We start from the raw sequence: 19,809 nt of genomic DNA on the forward strand, positions 1-19,809 counted from the left end.
CTGGTCAGTGGGCAAAATGGACCCTCTTCCTGCTTGACCAAAATCAGCAGAAAGTGAGCGGTGTTTGCCCTTCTAAGGAAGGCACATGCTCCCTAGGTTGCCACAGTCCCAGTCATATCTTATTTCTCTTAGCATCTGACATGCTTATTTTTTTTACAATATTCACTGGAACCCTGTAGCCTTTTAAGTATGTGATCACCACAAGACTAACATCACCTATGTGGTACACAGATTCTAAATGACACCCCAATAGTTCCTTCCTCCTAGTTGTCATGGCCTTGTGTATGGACTAGACCTAGTGACAGTCTTCTAAAAAATAAACAGAATTCAAAAAATGATGGAATCTTCTGAGGTTATTATGAAATGCTATGACATTCATATTCTGGGAATTCTCGGTCTTAGCTTCTTAGCTTATTTGCTTCCATAAAGCAAGCTGCCGTGATGGAGAGGAACTGAGAGTAACCCCTGTCCAAGGGCCAGTTAAGAACTAAGATGCTCAGTCTAACAACTAATAAGGAACTGAATTTTGCCAACAATCACATAAGCTGACTTTTCCTTAGTTAAGCCTTGAGATGAAACCATAGCTCTGGCCAACAACTTCACTGCAGCCCTGTGAGAGGCCCTGAAGCAGAGGACCCAGATAAGCCATACTCAGATTCCTAAACTACAGAAACTCTCTGTTAAGCTGTGAAATTTTAGAGGAATTTTTATGCAACAATAGATAAATTGTATGCCTTATTACTTCAGAGAAAGCACATTAACTAGCACATACAAAAACTTCTCTTGGGATTAAATTGAGGTGGTAAACTTTTCTATTCCCATGACCATAGTTCTAGTACAATGGCTGATATTGAAGGTACACTGACTATAAAATGAATAAAGGTGACCAGTGAGGTAGCTATTGTGAAAGACTGTTTAAAATGTAACTAATATGGAAATTGTTACTTTTTCAGTAATGTTTGAGCTATTGTTTTCAAAATCACTTCAAATGTGCTTCATGTATTCTGCTTAAAAAGTACATATCATACACAAAAATGTTGGAAACTATTAACCATGATAAATTCCCCAAATACAACTACCAGAGGAGACTACTAAAAATGATGCAGACATCTGAGATGGGCTCCTCTTAGTAAACATTGGGAGAAGAATGGAGGTTGCAACTCCTTCAAACTGTAAAAAAGGGTGAAATCTAAGTTATGAAAGGAGAGGGACAAGGCTAAAACAATCTTCAGTGATCTGGAAGTGACTCTTTGCTGGTAAGCTATGGAACCCTTCATGGAGTGTTCAGTATCACTTTTTCAGTAGGAAAATAATGTATTGGTCATCTGTGCATTCAGCAAACTTTGTAAAAGCACCTGTATTGTACAGGTGTTCAGTTATTGTGCTCAGTTTGGAAAGAAAAATGAATAAGATATACAGTGCTATGCATGGTGCTTTGGCTTCTGAGGTTGTGATATTTGAACTTTACCTTTTTTTAAAAAATTGTTTATTCTATTACATTTCTCCCAATTTTCCCCTTTTGCCCTCCTCTGTTCAGCCTACACCTCTGATCCCACAGTCCATCCCACCCTGTTGTCCATGTCCATGTCCATGTCCATGTGTCATTCACACATATTCTTTAACTAACCCCTTCTCCACCTTTCCACATCCCCTCTCACCCCTTTCCTGTGGCAGCTTTCATTCTGTTCCATTTCTATGTCTCTGATTCAGGTTTGCTCATTAGTTTATTTTGTTCAACAGATTACACTGATAATTTATATCATATGGTATTTGTCTTTCAATACCTGGCTTATTTCACTTAACATAATAGTCTCCAGCTTCATCCATGCTATCACAAAGGGTAGGGATCACTTCTTCTTTCTTTATGCTGCATAGTATACCATTGAGTAAATGTATCACAGTTTTTCAATCCATTCACCTACTGATGGGCACTTAGGTTGTTTCCAACACTTGACTGTTGTACATAGTGGTGCTATGAACATAGGGGTGCATAAATTCTTTTGAATTGGTGTTTCAGGATACTTAAGGTATAACCCAGCAGTGGAATTCCCGGGTTAAAAGGAGGTTCTATTTTTAGTTTTATGAGGAATTTCATATTCTTTTCCAAGGAATTTCATACTATTCTCCACAGTGGCTGCACCAGTCTGCATTCCCACCAACAGTTCACTAGGTTTCCCTTCTCTCCACAACCTCACCAGCACTTATTGTTTGTTTATTTGTTTATGATGGCCATTCTGACCAGTGTAAAGTGGTATCTCACTGTGGTTTTAATTTGCATCTTTCTAATGGCTAGTGATGCTGAGCATCCTTTCACATGTCTCTGGGCCCTCAGTATGTCCTCCTTGGGGAAGTGTCTATTCCAGTCCTTTGCCCAATTTTTTAATTGTATTGTTTGTTTTCCTAGTGTTAAGTCACATGACTTCTTTATATATTTTGGAGATTAGACCCTTGTTCTTTATATCATCAGCAAATATGTTCTCTCATACAGTTGATACTCTTTGTTTTGATGATTGTTTCTCTAGGCATGCAGAATCTTTTTTAATTTCATGTAGTCCCATTTATTTATTTTTTCCTTTATTTTCCTTGCTCTAGGAGATATATCAACAAAAATATTGTTATGTAGGATATCTGTAATTTTACTTTCTATGCTTTCTGTTAGGACTTTTATGGTATCACAACTTATATTTAAGTATTTTATCCATTTTAAGTTTATGCAGGTGTGTGGTATAATTTGATGGTCTGATTTCATTTTTGCAGTAGTCCAATTCTCTTAACACCATTTATTGAAGAGGCTATTTTTACTCCATTGTATGCTCATGCTTGTGTCCCCTTTTCCAAATATTAATTGACCATATTGACATGGGTTTTTTTCTGGGCTCTCTATGCTGTTTCATTGATCTATGTGTCCATTCTTATACCAGTACCAGGCTGTTTTGATTACAGTGTCCTTGTAGTATAGTTTGATATCAGGTATTGTGATCCCTCCTACTTTGTTCTTTTTTCTGAAAATATCTGTGGCTATTGAGCATCTTTTTTAGTTCAATGTTAATTTTTTAAGTATTTGTTATAGATCTGTGAAATATGCCATTGGATTTTAATAGGAATTGCATTGAATCCATAGGTTGCTTTGGGCAGTATGGACATTTTAATGATATTAATTCTTGCAATCCGTGAATGGGGTATATGCCTCCATTTACTTGTATCTTTCTCAATTTCTTTCTTCAATGTTCTATAGATTTCTGACTACAGGTCTCTTATTTCCTTGATAAAATTTATTTCTATACTTTATTGTCTTTGTATCTATAATACATGGGATTTTTTTCTTAGTTTCTCTTTCTAATAGTTAATTATTGGTGTAAAAAATGCCACCAATATCTGAATATTGACTTTGTAGCCCACCAATTTGCTGAATTGTCTTACTAGGTATAGTAGTTTTTTTGTTGGAGACTATAGGTTTTCTATGTAAACTATTATGTCACCTGTAAGTAATGAAAGTTTTAATTCCTCTTTTGAATTTGATTGCCTTTTATTATGTCTTCTTCTATGATCACAGAGGATCTCCAATATTATGTTGAATAGGAGTGGTAAAAGGGGACACCCTTGTCTTGTTCCTGATCTTAAGGAAAATGCTTTTAGTTTTTGCACATTGAGTAAGATGCTGGCCTGCATTATGTTGAAGTATGCTCCATCTATTCTGACTTTGCTAAGTGTTTTTATCATAAATTGGTGCTGGATTTTATCAAATGCTTTTTCTGCATTTATTGATATGATCATGTGATTTTTGTCTTTCATTTTGTTTGTATGATGTATCACATTTATTGACTTTCAAATATTGTACCAGCCTTTCATCCCTGAAATAAATACAACTTGATCATGGTATATGATCACTTTAGTATATTGTTGGCCTGGTTTTGTAGTATTTTGTTGAAGATTTTAGCATCTATGTACATCAGAGATATTGGCCTGCAACTTTCTTTCTTTTTGATGTCTTTACTTAGTTTTTGGTTTAGGAAAACACTGGCCTCATAAAAAGAGTTTGAGAGTCTTCCCACTTTTTGAATTTTTTGAAGTAGTTTGAAAATGTTAGGTGTTAGTTCTCTGAATGTTTGACAAAATTCACCTGTGAAGGCATCTGGTAGAGGGCTTTTTTGTGTTGGCAGTTATTTTTTTATTATTATTGTTGTTCCAGTACAGTTGTCTTCATTCTCCCACCACCACTTTTCCCCACCCAACCCACCTCCATCTCCCACCCTCAATCCTTCCACCCACCCTTTGGCTTTGTCCATGGGTACCTTATACATGTTCCTTGATGACCCTTCCCATTCTTACCCCCATTATCTCCCCCCTCTCCACCCCTCTGGCTACTGTCAGTTTGTTCTTTATTTCAATAGCTCTGGCTGTATTTTGTGTGTTCATTTGTTTTGCTAATTATGTTCCACTTATAGGTGAGATGATATGGTATTTGTCTTTCACTGCTTAGCTTACTTCACTTAGCACAATGCTCTCCAGTTCCATCCATGCTATTGCAAAGGATAGGAGCTCCTTCTTTCTTTCTGCTGCGTATTGTTGCATTTTGTAAATGAGTTCCCAGAGAGTGGGCCTCCATGAAAGGGCAGACTGCATAGGAGGTGCCATAGATCCTTCTCTGCTTTGATAGTTTTTTAATTACTGCTTCAGCTTTTCTAGTTCTTTTCAGTCTATTCAGGTTTTCTGCTTCCTCTGATTCAGTGTTGGAAGACTCTGTGTTTGCAGAAAGTTATCCATTTCACCCAGGTTCTCCAATTTCTTGGTATATAGTTGTTCATAGTAATTTGATTCATTACTTCTTTGAATTGTTGTTTTTTTAGTCTCCATAACATTTAATTCTGCTGTGATTTTGATTATTTCTGCCCCTCTGCTTCTTCTTGGCTTTGTTTGTTGGTGTTCCTTTAGTTCTTTTAGATGTAAGGTAGAGTTATTTATTTGACATTGTTCTATCTTCTTTAGGTAGGCCTGCACTGCTATGAACTTCCCTTCAGGACTGTTTTCACTGTGTCCCATAGGTTTTGTTTTGTTCTATGATCATTTTCATTTGTTTCCAGATTCTTTTTAATTTCTTCCTTGATCTCATTGTTAACCCATTCATTTTTAAATGAAATGTTATTCAACCTCCACGTATTTTAATGTTTTTGAGTTTTTTTCTTCTGAGGTTGGTTCTTATTTTAAGCCATTGCAACATTGTGATTTACAAAGGTGCTTGATATGATTTCAATTTTCTTGAATTTATTATTAAGGCTTGTTTGGTGTCCTACCTAATGTGGTCTATCTTTGAAAATGATCATGTGTGTTTGAGAAGAATGTGTGTTTTGCTTCTTTGGAGTAAAGTATTTTATAAATATCAATTAAGTCCTTTTAATCTACAGTGTCTTTCAGTTCTAAAATATTTTTGTTGAATTTTGTTTGGAAGATCAATTTGTTGTTGACTGTGGGATGTTAAAATCCCCTACAATGCCTGTATTGCTGTCAATCTCTTTCTTAAATTCCTTCAGTATTTCCTTTATATATTGAGGTGCACTTATATTGGGTGCATACATGTTTACAAGACTTATATCCTTTGGATGGTCTACTCCCTTAAGTATTATGTAGTGACCTTCTTTGTCTCTTGTTATGAACTTTGTTTTGAAAATTCTTTTGCTTGATATAAGTATTGTTGCTCTAGCTTCTTTTTCATGTCCATATGCATGGAATATTTTTCCCATCTTTTCACTTTCAGCTTGTGTATATGTTTGGTTCTGTGGTAGGTCTGTTCTAGGAAGCATATATGTGAGTCATGTTTTCTTATCCTTTCAGCTACTTCTATATCTTTTGATTGGAGCATTTAATCCATTTACATTTGAGGTTTTTAGTTCATAGGACTTATTCATTGCCATTTTTTCCTTCATACCTCTGTACTTTCCTTGCTCTCTTTCTCTTTTCTTCTTCTCCTCCTTGTTCTTCAAATAATCCCTTTAGCATGCCTTGCAGTGCTGGCTTGGTGGAGATGTACTCTTTTAGCTTTCTTTTGTCTTGGAAGTTCTTTATTTCACCTTCCACTTTAAATGAAAGACTTTCTGGATACAGAAGTCTTGGTTGCAGGCCCTTGCTTTTCATTACTTGGAATATTTTATGCCAATTCCTTCTGCCTTCTAGTGTTTCTGTTGAGAAATCAGCTGCTAGTTTTTCAGAGCTCCCTTGTGTATTACTAGCTATTTCTCTTTTGCTGCCTTTAATATTCTCTCTGTGTCTTTAACTTTTGCCATTTTTATTTTGATGTGTCTTGGAGTGGGCCTCTTTAAGTTCATCTTAATTGGAACTCTCTGTGCTTCCTGGACATGCATGGCTTTTTCCCTCACCAAGTTGGGGGAGTTTTCTTCATTATTTTTTCAAACAGGTTTTCTATCCCTTGCTCATTTTTCTTCTTCTGGTATCCCTATGATGCAAATATTGTTACATTTCATGTTGTACCAAAGCTCCCTTAAACTATCTTCATTCTTTTTGAGTCATTTTTCATTGTATATTTCTTATCAAGTGTTTTTTTTTCTACCTTGTCTTCCAATTCTCTGATTCAATCCTCTGCTTTTTCTAGTCTGTTTTTTATTCCTTCTAGTGTATTCTTCATATCAGGTATTGCAATCTTCATTTAAAACTGGTTCTTATTCAAGATTTCTATGTCCTTCTTTATGCTGATGTAGGCCCCACTAAGTTCCTTGTAGTCCTCACTAAGTTCCTTGAGCACACTTATAATCATTATTTTGAACTCTATGTTTGATAAATTCCTTGCTTCAATTTCATTTAGCTCTTTTTCCGGATAGTCCTACGTTTTTGTTTGGGGTTGTTTCTTTTTCTCCCTATTGTACTTGTCTCTTTGTATTTGTTTCTATTTATTAGATTGATTTTCATTAACTTTCTGTCTTGTGGAATAGTCTTCTTTGTTAGGAGTCCTGTGGGACCGAGTGACACCAAATCCTTGATCTCCCATGTGGGATATGTGGACTCTCCTGTTGTATTTGGGTCCTGATTATTACTGGCCCATTCATTGCTGGGAACCCCAACTGACTGGTTAAAGGGCTCACCTCCCACCATGTGTCGTACATTATTATGTAGGTACTGGCAGAACAAAACAGAACAACACAAAAACACCACCAAAACAAACAACCCCCTGACAACCCCAGCAATGTCCACAAGATAGCAAACAATAATAAAAGCAGAAAGAAAACTGGAATATTAGAAAAAGGGGAAAAATAAAAGGAAAAGGAGAAGGCCAAAGGAAAGAAAAGTGATTATGAGAGGAGAAGGGAAAAGAGAATCATTACTTTTAATGAACTGAAAGAAGGAAACAGGGAAAAGGAACACAGAAAATGTAACAAAATTTTAAAAAAGGAGTTAAGAAGGGAACAGTAGAGTAATCAAAGATAAGAGGAGAATAGGAGATATGAAATAAAAATAGAACACCAAAAATAAAATTAAAATATAGATAAAATAAATAAAAAGGCTATGAAAAAGAAAAGTAGCTAAAATGATAAAAAAGAAGGGGGAGGGTCAAGCCAAGGAGAGGGATGGGAAGGGTAGGGGAGAGTAATGGGGAAAAAATAAGGGCAACTGTAATTGAACAACAACAAAAAGGAAAGTAATGGAAATTTAAAAAGAAAAAAAAACACATGGGTTTGTCTCAGCTTCATTTAGATCTTGCCATCTGGTTTCTCCCTTTGGATACCACTCTGATGTCTGACACTGGTGTAAGCCAATGTCAGGTGCTGTCCACATCTGGCTCTTGGCCACCTTTTTGAAGCTACAGGTAATCAACAGTTTATAGCTGTCTCCTCTGGTTTGGCTGATTCCAGGCTTGGCCAAATTGCTTTGCAAAGCTAGCTTTTATTAGCACTGGATCCAGGGGTGTATCAGTAATTGACCCAAGTCTCCACAGGATCTGCCTCTGCTTGTCTCAGCCTGCTGGTCTGCTCTCAATCTTAGACTAGTTGCAGACCAGACTATTTCTGAGAGGGCTTCTGTCAGAAACAGGGGGCTGTGATTACTGAGTCTCCCATAGCAGGTATCTTTCAGACTTCATGGAAGATGGTGGGTGTATTCCCTCTCTATGGGTGTGTTCTCTCTCCCCCAAGCCACTAGTCTGTGTCTGTATGGGATTATTTCCCTATACTCAGCAGGGCAGGGTCCCTAGTAGGCATCCAGAGCCCAGATTTTGGGTCTTCTGGGTACTGCAGTGTGTGTGTAGGGTGGTGGTTTCTGTGGCTCTCCTGTGAGGGAAAAGCACCAGTGTGTTTCCCAGGATAGTGTATGGAATGGCTGCACCCTACCACCAGTCTATAATAGCCACTGATTCTGCTTATGTTGCTATCTCCTCAGGAAATATTGAGATGCAGGATGGGAGAAAGGGAAGAAAAAAAGGAAAAAAAAACACTAAGAGAGAGCATAACTGAAAAAAGAACAAAAACAAAGTTGCTGAGTAGAGCAAACAGAACTTTAGAGGCTGTGGCAGGGGTATTCTAGAGGGTGGGGAAAGCGGTATCCAACAGGGTAAGATAATTGATTTTCTCCTGGAAGGCTCTAGCTTTCTGTAGAAAGATGGCTGCTATGGAACCCAGGTATAACTAGGCCCTGAAAATCACACAAACACTCCCTCAAGACTCTTCCCAGTGCTTCCCTCTCTAAACTCTCCTCCCATGCCTCCAGTCTGCACCACCCTCCCTTCTCTTGGGCCCAAGGTGGGTCGCCACAAACACAAAACCTGTGGTTTGCCCTTTAAGGGAAAAAAAAGAAAGATTGAGGGTTTGCTTCTACTTGTTCTACCCAGAACAGAGATCCATCCCCCCAGTGCAGAAACCTTGATCTCCTAATCTGGATACTCTAGGAATATCCCTTTTTGTGGGTTATGTGGACTCTCCTGTTGCATTTGGGTCCAGCAGCAAAACTGTAGCATGTGGTGGTGGCAGGGTGCACTCACATTGCTCCCTTCAGTGAGTCTCAGCCACCGGCTTTCACCACTGCACTCCCACTGCAGTCTCTGTAGTTAGAACAGCCCCAGCTGCTTTTCTTCTCCTCTGGCACTCCTGACTCATTGGCCTATCTGCAATCTCATCAGTCAGACTTGGTCCCATTTTGTGGTGCCAGCCTGGGGCTGTGGAGATGACAGCCTCCTCTCTACCAAGTACCACAGTTGTTGGACCTTGGCTTCTGGTGATGGCATGTTGCATGGCCTTGTCCAGGCAGAAGGCACAGAGACAAGTCTGGGTACTGAGGTATACTGCTCTGGTGGCTTCTTCCTGAGGGGGATATTGTAAAGTCCAAAAAAAGCCTACTCCAAATCTGCAGCAACCAGAAGCACCAAGATGGGTGGCAGTGGCAGTGGCTCTGCCAGGAAAGCCTGGCTGCCCACCCCTGAGTGCCCTCACAAGTGGAAAGGTACTTGCATGATCAAACATACATCCAGACATTCGTCCACACACATGGTCACTCACACCTGCTTTTACCCAGACTTAGCTGGATTTTCGAGTTGATTGCTCTGTGGTTTAACTGCAAGAATGGTCTGAGGCTGAGAGCAGTGGATGGACCTTCCAGCTACAGCTACTCTGCAGCTATCTTGGACACTCCTAATGACATTTAAATTGTAAAACCTACATACAATGCAGAAGTATTTTATTCAAAACTATTTTGACAGCTTAACATTTTCAAATATCAAAACAGATATTAAGTATTATTAGTGCAAGATTGTTGCTTCAAGTTATACCTCTATTATTAATTTATCTGCTCTTACAGAATATTAAATTTTTCAGATTAAACTGAACATACTTTTAAAGTGTTTAATGTATATGCATACACATACTTACATACTCTAATGTGTCTTTTTAACTTTTTACTTATTGATTTTGAGAGACAGAGAGGAGATATATATATATAATATATATATATATATATATATATATATATATATATATATATATATATGAGGGGGTGTGTGTGTATATATATATATATATATATATATATATATATATTTAGAGAGAGAGAGAGAGAGAGAGAGAGAGAGATTTATTTGTTGTTCCACTTATTTAGGAATTCATTGGTTGATTCTTGTATGTGCCCTAACAGGTGACTAAACTCACAATCTTGGCATATCAGGTCATCACTAACCAACTGAACTACCCAGCTAAGGCCTCTTTAATATATTTTTTAGTGTAATGTCTTAAGCCATTTCTTTCCTGTAAGCCTTGTAAAATGTATGTTGCTTTGTGTATTATATACATTTATTTTGCCAATTCAGTCTCTTATTTAGTAAAAATGCTAGATTTTATAAAAGTAGTTTATATTTAATGCATATGGTGGTGATAAATATGGATTGAACCTAATTGAAAATAAAAAAATATATATAATTTCTATACAGGTTCAAGGAGTTAATAGATAAACTGTTAAAAATCTAAATAATCAAACTAATGTTTCTGTATTATTTGAGGGTTCCACAACCCCTCCAAAATAATTATTCCATTATCAAATTCTTGTAATTTTTAATTTTTACTTTTTAAATTTTATTTTAATTATTGTTCAAGTACAATTTTCTATCTTTTACTCCCATCCCAGCCCACCCAACCAGACCTCCCCACTTCCCTCCCATTTCTGCCTGCCCCTAGTTTTTGTCTATGTGTCCTTTATACTTGTTCCTGTAAACCTTTCCCCTTTTCCCCTGAAATTCCCCTGAAATTCCCTCTCCTCTTCCCTCTGGACACTGTCAGCCTATTCTCTATTTCAGTGTCTTTGGTTATATTTTGCTTTTCCCTTTGTTTTCTTGAATAGGTTCCTGTTAAAGGTGAGATCATATGGTATTTGTCTTTCACTGCTTGGCTTATTTCACTTAACAATGCTTTCCAGTTCCATCCATGCTGTCACAAAGGGTAAGAGCTCCTTCTTTCTTTCTGCTGCAGAGAATTTCATTGGTAAATGCACCATAGTTTTTTGATCCATTCATTTACTGATGGGCACCTAGGTTGCTTCCAACACTTGGCTATTGTAAATTGTGCTGCTGTGAACATTGGGTGCATAGGTTCTTTTGGACTGGTGTTTCAAGGTTCTTAGTATATAGTCCCAACAGTGAAATTGCTGGGTTAAAAGGCAGATCCATTTTTAATTTTCTGAGAAAATTCCATACTGTTTTCCATAGTGGTTGTACCAGTCTGCAATCCCACCAAGAGTGGACTACAGTCCCCTTTTCTCCACAACCTCTCCAACACTTGTTGTTTGTTGCTTTGTTTATGATGGCCATTCTGACTGGTGTAAAGTGATATATCATTGTGGTTTTAATCTGCATCTCTCTGATTGCTAGCGATATTGAACATCGTTTCATGTGTCTTTGGATTTTCTGTATGTCCTCCTTGGAGAAGTGTACGTTTAAGTCCTTTGCCCATTTTTTAATTGGGTTGATTGTCTTCTTAGAGTGGAGTTGTGTAAGTTCTTTATATATTTTGGAGATTAAAGCCTTGTCTGAGATATCATTGGCAAATATGTTTTCCCATACAGTTGGTTCTCTTTTAATTTTGAGACTGTTTTCTTTAGCTGTGCAGAAGCTTTTAATTTTGATGAGGTCCCATTTGTTTATTCTTTCCTTTATGTCCCTTGCTCTAGAGGACACATCAGTAAAAATGTTGCTGCGTGAAATATCTGAGATTTTCCTGCCTATGTTCTCCTCTATGATTTTAATGATGTCACAGTTTATATTTAAATCTATCCACGTTGAATTTATTTTTGTGTATGGTGTAAGTTGGTGCTCAAGTTTCATTTTTGTACATGTAGCTGTCCAGTTTTCCCAACACCATTTGTTGAAGAGGCTATTGGTACTCCATTTTATGTTGTTGCCCCCTTTGTCAAATATTAATTGACCATAGAGACTTGGGTTCATTTCTGGGCTCTCTGTACAGTTCCATTAGTCCATGTGCTTGTTTTTATGCCAATACCAGGCTGTTTGGATTACAGTGGACTTGTAATAGAGTTTGGTATCAGGTATTGTAATCCCTCCTACTTTGCTCTTCTTTCTAAAAACTTCCACAGCTATTTGAGGCTGTTTATGGGTTCATATAAATAAATTTTTGAAGTGTTTGTGCTATGTCTGAGAAATATGTCATTGGTACTTTAATAGATATTGCACTGAATCTGTAAATTGCAATGGGTAGTACGGACATTTTGATGACGTTAATTCTTCTGATCCATGAACACGGTGTGTGTTTCCATTTGTCTGTGTCTTCATTGATTTCTTTCTTCAGTGTTGTGTAGTTTACTGAGTGTAGGTCCTTTTCCTCCTTGGTTAGATTTATTCCTAGGTATTTTATTTTTCTTTTTTGCTATATCGAATGGAATTTTTATCTTGATTTCTGCTTTTACTATTTCATTGTTGGTATACAAAAATGCCTTTGATTTCTGGATATTGACTTTGTATCCTGCTGTTTTGCAAAATTCATTTATTGAGTTGAACAGTTTTTTGGTAGAGTCTATAGGATTTTCTATGTACACACTCATGTAATCTGCAAAAATTACAGTTTTGTTTCCTCCTTTCCAATTTGTATGCCTTTGTTTCCTTTTCTTCTCTGATAGCTGTGGCTAAAACTTCCAATGCAATATTGAATAGAAGTGGTGAAAGTGGACACCTTTGTCTTGTTCCCGATCTTAGTGGAAAAGATTGTAGTTTCTGCCTATTGAGTATGATGTTGGCTGTAGGTCTCTCATATATGGCCTTTATTATGTTGAGGAATGCTCCCTCTATTCCCACTTTGCTGAGTGTTTTTGTCATAAATGGGTGCTGTACCTTATCTTATCAAATGCTTTTCCCACATCTATTTATATGATCATGTGATTTTTCTCTTCGCTTTTGTTTATGTGATGTATTATATTTACTGATTTGTGAATATTGAAACATCCTTGCATCCCTGGGATGAATCCCACTTGGTCATGGTGTATAATATTTTTAATGTATTGTTGGATGTTGTTTGCCAATATTTTGTTGAGGATTTTAGTGTCTATGTTCATCAGTGGTATTGGCCTGAAGTTTTCTTTCTTTGTTGTGCCTTTATCTGGCTTTGGGATTAGGATGATTTTGGCTTCATAAAAGTTTTGGAGTCTTCCTTCATTTTGGATTTTTTGGAATAGTTTTTGAATGATAGGGGTTATCTCTTTCTTAAATGCTTTTTAGAATTCTCATGTGAAACGATCTGGTCCAGGGCTTTTGTATGCTGGGAGTTTTTTTTATTACTACTTCAATTTCATTTACTGTTATCGGTTTGTTTAGGCCTTCTGCTTCTTCTTCATTCTGTTTTGGAAGACTATATTTTTCTAGAAATTTGTCCATTTCACTTAGGTTTTCAAATTTCTTGGCAAACAGTTCTTCATAGTAATTTCTTACAATCCTTTTTATTTCTGTGGTATCAGTTGTAATCTCTCCTCTTTCATTTCTGATTGTGTTTATTTGGGTCCTCTCTCTTTTTTTTCTTGATGAGGCAGCTTAAAGTCTTGCCGACTTTGTTTATCTTTTCAAAGAACCAGCTCCTGGATTCATTGATCCTTTGAATTGTACTTTTAGTCTCTATGTCATTTAATTCTACTCTGATCTTGGTTACTTCACTCCTTCTGCTTGTTCTGGGCTGTCTTTATTGTTGTTCCTCAAGTTCTTGTAGATATAGGGTTAGGTTGTTTGTTTGAATGTTTCTATCTTTTTTAGGTAGGCCTGTATTGCTATGAACTTCCCTCTCAGGACTGCCTTCACTGTGTCCCATAAATTTTGGGTTGTTTTTAGTTCATTTTCATTTGTTTCCAGAAACTTTTTGATTTCTTCCCTTATTTCGTTCTTGACCTATTCATGGTTTAATAGCACGCTATTTAATCTCCATGATTTTGAGTGTTTGGGGTTTTTTTTCCTTGGAGTTGGTTTCTAGTTTCAATCCCTTGTGATCTGAGAAAATGCTTGGTATGATTTCAAATTTCTTGAATTTGTTTAGGCTTGTTTTGTGTCCTATAATGTGGTCTATATTTGAAAATGTTACACATGCATTTGAAAAGAATGTGTATTTAGCTTCTTTGGGATGGAGGGCAAATATATATCAGTTAAGTCCATTTCATCTAGGGCATTGTTCAATGCCACAATATCTTTGTTCACATTTAGTTTGGAAGATCTGTCCATTTTTGACATTGAGGTATTAAAATCGCCCATTATAATTGTGTTATGTCAATATCTTTCTTGAAGTCCTCTAAGATTTACTTTATGTATTTGGATGCTTATGTATTTGGGTGCATATATATTAACAATGTTTATGTCTTCTTGGTGGATTCTTCCCTTGAGTATTATGAATTGACCTTCTGGGTCTTTCTTTATGCCCCTTTTTTGGAAGTCTATTTCGTCTGATATGAGTATTGCTACCTTGTCTTTTTTTTTTTTCCTGTCTGTTTGCTAGGAAAATTTGTTTCCAGCCCTTCACTTTCAGTCTGTGTAGGTCTTTCATCCTGAGGTGGGTCTCTTGTAGGCAGCATATGTGTGAGTCATGCTTTCTTATCCATTCAGCTATTCTATGTCTATTCATTGGGGTATTTAATCCATTTACATTTAAGGTTACTATTGATAGGTACTTATTCATTGTCATTTTTTCATATCTGTGTTTTTCTCTCTCTCACTCTTTTTCTTCCTTTTCTTAAAGCAGGCCCTTTTACATCTCTTGCAGAGTTGGTTTGGAGAAATTATATTCTTACAGACTTCTTTTGTCTGGAAAATTCCTGTTTTGGCATTTCATTTTAATTGAGAGCCTTGCTGTATAGAGTAGTCTAGGTTGCAGGTCTTACATTTTCATTACTTGGAATATTTCTTGCCATTCTCTTCTGGCTTGGAGCATTTCCATTGAGAAGTCAGCTGTTAGCCTTATTGGGGCTCCCTTGTATGTTACTTCTTGTTTCTCCATTGTTGCCTTTAAGATTCTCTCTCTGTCTTGAAATTTTGCCATTTTAATTATGATGTGTCTTGAAGTGGGCCTCTTTGAGTTCCTCTTGATTGGGACTCTCTGTCTTTCCTGGATTTGTGTGACTTCTTCTCTTATCAAATTAGGGATGTTTTCCATCATTACTTTTTCAAATAGGTGTTCTATCCCTTGCACTTCTTCTTCTCCTTCTGGTATCCCTATTATATGGATATTATTATGTTTCATATCATCTTGCATTTCTCTTAATCCCTCTTCATTCTTTCTGAGCCTCTTTTCCTATTCTTGCTCTTTTTGGGTGTTTTTTTATACTTTGTCCTCCAATTCACTGATCTGATCTCCTACTTCATTCATCCCACTTTTTTTTCCCCTTCTACTGTGTTCTTCAGTTCAAAAATTGTATTCTTCATTTCCTCTTGGCCCTTGTTGATAGTTTCTATTTCCTTTTCATGTTGATATAGTTTTCAGTGAGTTCATTGTAGTTTCCCTGTGGTTTCTCATAGCTCATTGTGAGCTCATTGAGCTTCCTAATAATCATTGCTTTGAACTCAATATCTGATAGTTGAATTGCCTCTATTTCATTAGCATTCTTTCTGAGGCTTCCTCCTTTCCCTTCATTTGGAGATTGTTTCTCTGTCTTCCCACTGTTTGTCAGACTTTTCTTGTTAGCCTCTGCTTTTTAAGTTGACATCTTTTGTCTTCCTGTGTTTATGGTATGAACTTCTGTGGTCAAATACCTGTGAGATTCAGTGGTGCAGTCTCCTTCAGGTCTCCTGGTGTCCACAGCTTCCACCTAGTCCTTTCTGTGATCAGTTGGAGGGGTAAGGCCAAATGGTTTAAGACAGCAAGAGAGTATTCTATGATATTTAGAGTGGCAGCCAGTAGAGAAGGTATAGGAGATCCTTTGGCTATGTATAGGGGTAACTGTGATCTTCCACTCAGCTAGCCAGTATTTAGGAAGGATGGAAAGTACATAAGACTCTTGTTGTTAGGGAGGGAAGGATTGCGAATTGTATCTAGAAAGCAGTGAGGTTGTAGGAGGTCAGATTTTGAGGTAGGGTGAGAGTAAAAGATAGAAAATAGGTGTAGTGTGTGAGAGAATAGAGTTAATCACTACAGTAATAAAGTTCAGGAAACTGAGAAGTGAGCTAAGATCTGAGAGGAGTGTTTTTAAGTATTTACAATCGTATGAAACAGCTATTATTTACAATAATATTAGAGCAACAATCATATGACAGAATCTATGTGATCTGGATAACCCGAATAGGGTGGGCATATAGGACCTTGAGTAGTGTGCTAAAGGAACACAAGTGACATAAAGGATAGTAAATTAGCACTACACTACCTCAGAGAGAATAGGGGAAACCTGTTAAATGATGCAATATAACCAGTCAAGCAACTAAGACTACACAGAAAAAAAGAGGAGTACAAAAAAACTGTTAAAATAAAAGTTGTAGGAATAATGAAAAAATAATACAAATATGCAATAACTTGCAGGTTCTCTGTAATAGCAAAGTGAATTTTGTCCCACTGTCTCAACTGTTCAGTTGCCCCTTCTTTGGGTCCAACTCTGGTCTTTTCACAGTTCTAGGTTTTGTTTTGTTATTTTTTTTCCTTTTTGTCTCATTTATGGGTATTTAAAAAAAGGTAGAAGAGGGGAGGAAGAAAAGATAAAATTGGAAGGAAAGGAAGAAGGAAAGAGAGGAAGAAGATATTGAGAGATAAAACAATAATAAAAAATTTAAAAATAAAAGATTTCTAAAAAAGAAAACATCTCTTGTTGATTTCAACTGGCCAAACCACAAATCGGTTTCTCTGGTCTTGTTGGCTGAGTGGCAATTGGTATGCTTTTCTCCCTTCCTGTTCTGCACTCAGCCAGCCTTGTGCTCACTCTCCCCAAAGCGAGTCTGACACCTCTCCCCAGAGCCTTGGATGTTGGACCCAGGTCTTCCTGTGAGTTTTCTTTCCCCTGGGGTTACTGCTGTGAACTGGGGCCAGGCTGTCTCAGTGCCTCCGGCTAGTGTGTGCACCCTTTCTAGTGGTATGGAGGTGTGCAGGGCCTTCCACACAAACTTCCCCATCACTTCTGGATCTCCGCCCTGCTGGTTGGGCAGGATGCCAAGGAGATGATGCTGGAGTATTCTCCAAACAGTTCTTCTTCTTGGGAAATTGTTCTCATTCAAACTTGTGGCTCAGTACAGCCCAATTCTCCAGCCAGACTATCGCAGGCAGTGTTAGTCACTGCGCAATGCTCAACCCTCCCAAGCTGGCGTCCACAGACTCTGCGGGTGATCCCCTCTCTTCCACTTCAAGCAACCAGGTCTGTCCCAGTGTCATTTAAACCTTGATTGGCCAGGGAGGGAGAGAGCAGTTGACACGGCTCTCTACCAAGGACTCTGTGGCAGGCCCGCAGCGCTGGTCCAGGGCTGCAGCTGCCCTGGTTCCTGTGCTAGTCCCTGGAACCTTATTGGCCTGAAGTACCCTTCTTACCTTCTGGCTTTTCAGTGTCCACTACAATTTTTGGTCTCTTACCCTCATATGCTAGGGTACTGTTTGCTTTTTGCTCTGTTCCTCCTAAGATCAGCTAGGTTTTCCCCGCTGAGTAGGAGGAAGTGGAATCTGCTCCCTGCTACTCCATTGCCATATTCCCAAGCTAATTTTTACTTTTGACGTGAAACATATATCTGTAATTTTATCATCAGTCAATAGTATCACCTAGCTCTTGCTTCAGGTTAAAATGGTGGTTTGAGAATTCTTACTCCTCAAAAACCTCCATTGCTCATTTTGCCCAAGTTCACCTTCCAAAGTGTTTTTAGGACCACTCATTGTCTCTTAAGCATGCAGAGTAGATCAAAGGTTAATGGTTCTTAATTGGGCTTAATTAAGTGATAATACAAAATCTTAAGCTCCTCCTTAAAACCCAGGATTGGACAGTAATGTCATAACATGAGGAAATAATGAACTAGGAGGTGAGCATCATCATGCATTAGAACACTCCAGCAACTTGTTATTTTTCACATGTATTATCTCAAGAGAGGTATTAAGTGAGATACATACTAATAGCTTTTTCCAATTCCCATTTTATGAATGAACTATATTTTTGTCAAAATGAAGGTTTTCTGATTTGAATTGTTATAATTTGGAAGACTATTGGATTCTGTTTATGATTTATTACTATTTATTAGCTGCCCTCAACTATGAGAGACAAGGTTATTTAATCATTCCACAGCTTCTGCAGTCCACTTGAAACCTAGGTTTTTGGTTATGCATCACTTTTAAATCTAGGGATTGTCCTTTCCTTCATTTTTTGTATGGTGATTTCAAACACCACTTTGGTTATATAGGGAATTAAGATAACATTTTTGCTAAGGACATTTTACTATTCTATTTAGATCAAAGTCAGTTCTATACTTTTTATTTTTCTCTGAGAATAGGAATCAATGCAAGCAGAAGAGTCATAACCGTAGTAATCATATCAGGGAAAATGAATGCCCAAATGTATAGTACAATACCACGTGCTTTAGTGATAACCACAATGAGGGATAATGAGCTGAACTTGGTCTTCTGTAACACAAAGCTAATATACTCAAAAAGATATTGCCCTTCATCACAATTTAGTATAATTGCTTCTAATCCTTTACCTGAACAATAAACTCAAATATCTTATTCAAGCACTAACATTAAACTGCTTTCCTCAATATGTCAATATGACAATTTACATTTATATGCCTCAAGAGGAACTGGACAGTAAAAAGTAGCTTATAAGTATGTTCTTCCTGAACTTTTCTATAAATTTCTGTGAATAAGAAACCAAATGACTGAGTAGACACTAACATTTATAACTCAGATGATTCATGAAAGATAGATGTGGCAGTGAAATAGGTTACCTCCACAAGATACATGACAGCAATTTTGTCCTAAAACCTACATGAAAGAGAATATCAAGTTCAATGGTCCTTACAGGGCTAGAGGCTTAGAGAATTATTAGAGTTTATACTTTGAAAACATAGTAGCTGGAAGGAATACCAACCAATGTATTTTTCACATTTAAGATTATAAGCTTTGTGTGTGTACATATTTATGTGTGTGCCTATGTATATGTAAGAAAAACAGAATGAATGTTGATTTTTTCCTTTAAATATTAAAATTACTTTTTACTACAAGAAACTAATTCAAAGTTGCTACAAAAATATTTTGGAGGAAGTCTGTTTTCTATCCTTAAATCAAAGCTACTGATTAACTCCAATGTATACTGGGAACATGGAAGCTCCCATTTGCTAACAAAGCAGTTGTTAAATAAATATTAGATTTCAGTAAATGACCAAAGATTATCTACTCACTCAAGTGGAATTGCTTTGGGAAAAAAAGATAGCAGGTCCAAAGGATATTGACTATCATGTATGTAGACTTAATATTTCTCAGAATGACTTGTGGACTTCCACCTATAAAAAATGTTGGCTCCTCTTGTAGGACACAGTCAATTACACAGGCTAGGTTTGAAACCTGGAAAAACTTAATGGCTGGGAAAGAAAAGGTGAAAAGTTTATGGCTGAAAAGGTGTGGCTGAAGGGATAAAGGTGAAAATTACAAAATATTTTAAACTTGTCTTCACCAGCCTGGAGTTTTTATATTATTTTTAAGGTTTTGTCCCACTTTAGTACCACTTGTACCAGTATTTACTTAATTTGTTGCTTTTCCTCCAATCATTTTTTATTTTTAAAAAATTTCATATCACTACATAAATGCAAAGCCAGCATCATATAACATAAATAGAAGGTCACTTTTTTACTATGATAAAACTGGTATAACATTATATACATTTTTTATGTACAAC

General features: G+C 37.0%; 1 protein-coding gene across 2 annotated transcripts in view; it reads left to right on the forward strand.

The window, feature by feature from the left end:
- TAFA1 (TAFA chemokine like family member 1) overlaps window positions 1–19,809 on the forward strand; it is a 640,413-nt gene that overhangs the window by 215,399 nt on the left and 405,205 nt on the right. The window lies entirely within an intron of this gene.

Source organism: Phyllostomus hastatus, unplaced genomic scaffold, assembly GCF_019186645.2.
Source record: "Phyllostomus hastatus isolate PE091 unplaced genomic scaffold, TTU_PhHast_1.1 phas_contig_16, whole genome shotgun sequence".
Classification (NCBI taxonomy): domain Eukaryota; kingdom Metazoa; phylum Chordata; class Mammalia; order Chiroptera; family Phyllostomidae; genus Phyllostomus; species Phyllostomus hastatus.